This window comes from Cucumis melo, unplaced genomic scaffold (assembly GCF_025177605.1).
Source record: "Cucumis melo cultivar AY unplaced genomic scaffold, USDA_Cmelo_AY_1.0 utg001204l, whole genome shotgun sequence".
Classification (NCBI taxonomy): domain Eukaryota; kingdom Viridiplantae; phylum Streptophyta; class Magnoliopsida; order Cucurbitales; family Cucurbitaceae; genus Cucumis; species Cucumis melo.
Genome location: NW_026124474.1, coordinates 17,689 through 22,992, shown reverse-complemented (window position 1 = coordinate 22,992; position 5,304 = coordinate 17,689). Strand labels below are relative to the sequence as shown.

Genomic DNA, 5,304 nt, shown 5'->3' with positions numbered 1-5,304 from the left:
GAAATTGTCTTTATATGATTTCCAATGAGATCATAAAATACGAAGATTGCAAAGAATCCAGCGGAATGCTTAAAATGGAGTTCTCTGGAGAATGAACTCCGAGAAGGTAGAGTAGAAATTAGTATGATAAAATATGATAAAGTGGTCAAAATGAGCAAATATGTTCAATAAAAAAAAAACGATTTATTCTTCTTCCACTATTCTTTCTTTTTCTTACGACACGACAATCGAATCTAGATTTTCGGATTTTTCGAACAAAGAATCAATCTGCGGTTGAGTTTGGATTAGAATTTTAATTCAATTAAAGAGTAAGCTAAGTCTATTTATTCCTGGTTCTAAGACCAATAGTTCTAGCGGTCGACTCGCTTCTTTCAAATTGTTTCTCATTATTAAGAAAAGGTAACAAAGATAAAATACGAGCTTGTTTTATAGCAATAGTAATTAAGCGTTGCTGTTTTAAGGTCAATCTATTTACCCGTCTAGATAATATTTTTCCTTGTTCACTAATAAATCGACTAATTAAACTCATGTTTCTATAATCAATTCGATCCCCCGATGGAATCGGGGGCAAACGCCTACGAAAAGATCGTTTGGATTTAAGAAAGAGTCGCTTGGATTTATCCATGGTTTTTTTATTCCTTATCCCGAAAATCCTATTTCTTAATTCTAAATCATTTTAGATCCGATCGAAATAGGATTTGGTTTGTTTATATTTAAATCTAAAATATGTCTAATATATGTAATTTTTCATCTTCCTTGGATTGGAAAAGGGTGACACACAGCCGATCGGTTCGATCTATTTCTTTATCTCCCCATGAATCGTATGTTTGTAACACCGGGGACAGAATTTTCTCAATTCCAATCGACTAGGCGTATTGTGTCGATTCTTTTGAGTAATATATCTGGAAATCCCTATTGATTCCTTATTAACACCGTTTCGAACACAACGAGTACATTCCAAAATAACAGTTACTCGGGCATCTTTACCCTTGGCCATGAACCTCCCTTGGATTTTTGATTCACGCAACTCTTCCATTTTCCGATCCAAAATGAAGAAAAAAAGAAAAATTGGTAACTCGAAATAAAATTATGAAAGATTTCGTTACAATCAAATATTAAAATATAGTAATACAATAATTTCTAAATTTAGAATCGCAGTACAGTTTTTCATTTAAGTATTTTGTATGATATTGTTGCCCTAGCCATCACATTTTCATTTTCGTTCTCACTCTTTTATTAATTAAATTTGAACCTGGCGCCGCGTCCGAGTTTGACTGAGGTTGAATCCATTTTGATTCTTTCTAACTTATTCTAAGTCTAAAAACTCTAAAAAAAAGAAGGGGGAAGGGGATTAGTCAAAGATATTTGATTGTTTTTCTAATCTTCTTCACCCCTTCCCAAGTCAATAACTAGAATGAAAAAAACGGGAATACCAACGCATCCGGGAATAAACGATTGATCTCGATTAATAGACCCGCTAAAGCCCCGAACCATATAGTACTTACTACCGGTGCCACGGAGAGATATGTTTTTAGATCTCGCATTGAAAACCCTCCTACTTTATAGTAATTTGTAATACATACTGGTATTACATACCATCAAATGTATATATAGTTAATAACCGCTTGTATTGTCCGCGGAATTCCTAATTCAAATTGAAATGTACAACAGTTCAATTCGGTAGATATTCCCTTTTTTATTAAAAAAAATATGTAGCTTTCCGCCCCACCCCAAATATTCATTTTTCTTTACGGCGGATTTAATATTTATTATTTCATACGTATATAAGTCTTTTTATTATTTTTATTATATTTTATATATGATATGAGACAAAAAAGAAGAAATGGCAAGATAATTTGTGTATACCAATGGAGGAAATAAATAAAAAATGTGGAAAACAAGACAGGGATTCTCTACAATAACACTGTAGACCAATTGAAAGGGATGTAGCGCAGCTTGGTAGCGCGTTTGTTTTGGGTACAAAATGTCACGGGTTCAAATCCTGTCATCCCTACCTATTACTTATCTTCTGAACAGTAACGAGGAATCAATTGAGATCCATAAAAATTGAACATACATATATCGAATCAATCTTTTTTTATTTAATTTTATGATATTCTCTATGATAATATATGTATCGAAGATATATTCGGGTTGCTTTTAGTTTGATAATAAAACGCTCTTAGTTCAGTTCGGTAGAACGCGGGTCTCCAAAACCCGATGTCGTAGGTTCAAATCCTATAGAGCGTGATTCGATTCTTGTTGTTGTTAAATCAAAATGATACTGAAATAATTCAACAGAAATCAAAATTTTACCTCCTATAAAGCAAGTAGGGGGTCAATCAAAAAAAAGAACTGTTAATTAATCAAAGGTCCAACTGATCCCCCCGTCTGTATTGTAAATATGCGGTCACAAATAATCCAGCCAAAGTAATAGGAATTAGACCTAATACGATTCCAAATAGAAAAACTTCAATCATTTCAATTTAGTTGAACGAGGAAAAGGAGAGGTAATATCTATCCTTAAAATATTAATCGGTATTGCCCATGAATCTCAATGACCAAGAATTCGAAATTGAATTGACAAGGTAAAGAACTCTACAATATATAGAATATATTGAATAACACCGAAATCTTTCTTTTTTTTGAATTGTGCATTCAATGAATTTTAATCAAATAAGTCGTATCTTGTTCAGACCGATAAATAGAGCTGAGGTTATAGTTAAAACTGCTAGTAGAAAACCGAAATAACTAGTGATAGTAGGCATGACGAGGCTAAATGAAATACGTTATTTTTATCCATATGTTTATAAAGCACTTCCCTAAGTTTCTATTTTTGAAAGATACGCGGATGGATAAGTAAAAATACTAATTGAAAAAATATATTCAATTGAAAGTTTTTGATTCATCTATTATTATGATTATAGATGATACTAACAAAAATCTTGTGACATAGGTAAGAAATCAATTCATCATCTGTCTCTCTATCCCGCAATTCGGAATCAAGGGATTCATTGAACAACTCTTGAGTTTTCAAAACAAATATTCTTATTATAAAGAATTTATAAACAATAATTTAATATATAAATCTAGTAAATATATAAATCTATTAAATGGATTCTAAATAATTAGAAAGAAAAAAAAAAAAAAAAAAAGAAAAATAATAAATAAACTATGTTGTGTAACTTGATTCCAAAAATGAAATGCTCTTTGAATCGCTGAAGAATGAATGACCTTATAATGCCCTTTATTTATGAAATTGTATTCCCACTAATTAGATTTTATGTAGTGGGTTCATTTCCATAAAATCTTTTTTAAAAAGAAAAAAAGTATCGCACGATCAGATCACTCGAAACTAGGTTCTCCATTTATTCTTATTCTTTCCATATTAAAAACATTCTTCTAATTAGTTGAAGAACGATCGTTTGAGTCTAATATAAAACAATAATGCGTGCATTACGAATATTTATTATTCTTCTATTCGTTGTTCTGTTTCGTTCATCGAATCCTATGTACTACTGTTACTTGTTACTGGACGACTAACCAATTCCTTAAAATAAAAAAAGATTCAAACAAAAATATAACTACAAACACAAAAGAAATATTTCGAGATTTCACGTCTAATTTCATTGAATTTTGGGACTATTAGAATCTGCTTCCTAAATTATTATAAACCAACCAGTCGGATTCACATTTTACCCAATCTTCGCTTTCTAGCCCGAAGCCAATAACCGATAGAATCCTTAATACTACAGACAGGCATTTTCAGAATTTTCTATTGAATGAATGGTATATGATTCTACATCGACAAGCAGCAAGAAAAGAAGAAACAAATTATATTATTTAGTTTTAGTGCTTCATTTTGATACTTATTGTGAAATTGCGTTGCTGCGTCAGAAGAAGGATAGCTATACTGATTCGGTATACTCTAAAAACACCCTCGGTACAATATTGACGATCTTACAAAGATAAAATTTCAGTTAATTTCCATTTACTGATCTCATCTTTTACGGAATCGATCCCCCTTTTGACTGTACAAGAATATGTGGAGCTCGGCATGTCTGGAAGCACAGGAGAACGTTCTTTTGCTGATATTATCACCAGTATTCGATACTGGGTCATTCATAGCATTACTATACCTTCTCTATTCATTGCAGGTTGGTTATTCGTCAGCACGGGTTTAGCTTACGATGTTTTTGGAAGCCCTCGTCCAAATGAGTATTTTACAGAGAGCCGACAAGGAATTCCATTAATAACTGGCCGTTTTGATTCTTTGGAACAACTCGATGAATTTAGTAGATCTTTTTAGGAGGACCAAATGACTATCGATAAAACTTATCCTATTTTTACAGTGCGATGGTTAACTGTTCACGGACTAGCTTGTACCTACCGTTTCTTTTTTAGGGTCAATATCAGCAATGCAATTCATCCAACGATAAACCTAATCCGAATTATAGAGCTATGACACAATCAAATCCGAACGAACAAAATGTTGAATTGAATCGTACCAGTCTTTACTGGGGGTTATTACTCATTTTTGTACTTGCTGTTTTATTTTCCAATTATTTCTTCAATTAAATAAAAGAAAATACTAAATAATAGTACGAATTATCTTATCCCATTCGGAAGGATATCATCTCATAATTATCTATGACTGTTTCTGTCTCTAGCACGACCACTTGATGAAATGGGGAGGGAAGTGGGACAAATGGCCGAGACTACTGGAAGGATTCCTCTTTGGATAATCGGTACTGTAACTGGTATTCCTGTGATCGGTTTAGTTGGTATTTTCTTTTATGGTTCATATTCCGGCTTAGGTTCATCTCTGTAATAATCGGATGAACTGAGTTGGAGACATGAAAGCGTAAGAACTCAACAGGATCCCCCTCAAATCAGAAAAAAAGAGGGGGTAGGTCCCGTTGAGCTCTTACTAATTAGAATTAGACTAATTTATTCATATAAATGAAAAAATGGATCTTTCCTATTTTTTCAAAAAACTTCATTTCTTTCTGATTCTGAATTGCTTCAAAAAAAAAATTGATTCAGACCATCTCTTTCGCGATCGTATCGGTCGATACTTTCATTTCAAAGCGAAAAAAAGAAAGAGAGAATCACTCGATTCCCTCTTTCTGGATGATACAATCCCAATATAACAATATTATATTTCTATCGATCAGATATCACAAACCCTTTAAATAGATTAAAATATACTAATAGAATTTTCTATAGTTATTTTAATATAAAATAGAATTGAAAAATTCATTGAATTTGTTCACTACTTATGTAATAAATCGAAAAAAAGGT

The 5,304-nt window shown here is 32.1% G+C and overlaps 2 non-coding genes across 2 annotated transcripts; both read left to right on the top strand.

The window, feature by feature from the left end:
- Window positions 1–1,940: 1,940 nt before the first annotated feature.
- TRNAP-UGG (transfer RNA proline (anticodon UGG)) lies at window positions 1,941–2,014 on the top strand. Its single transcript has one exon. It is a non-coding gene; the product is annotated as a tRNA-Pro (tRNA).
- A 162-nt stretch (window positions 2,015–2,176) lies between these two features.
- Window positions 2,177–2,250, top strand: TRNAW-CCA (transfer RNA tryptophan (anticodon CCA)). Its single transcript has one exon. It is a non-coding gene; the product is annotated as a tRNA-Trp (tRNA).
- The last annotated feature ends 3,054 nt before the right edge of the window (window positions 2,251–5,304 follow it).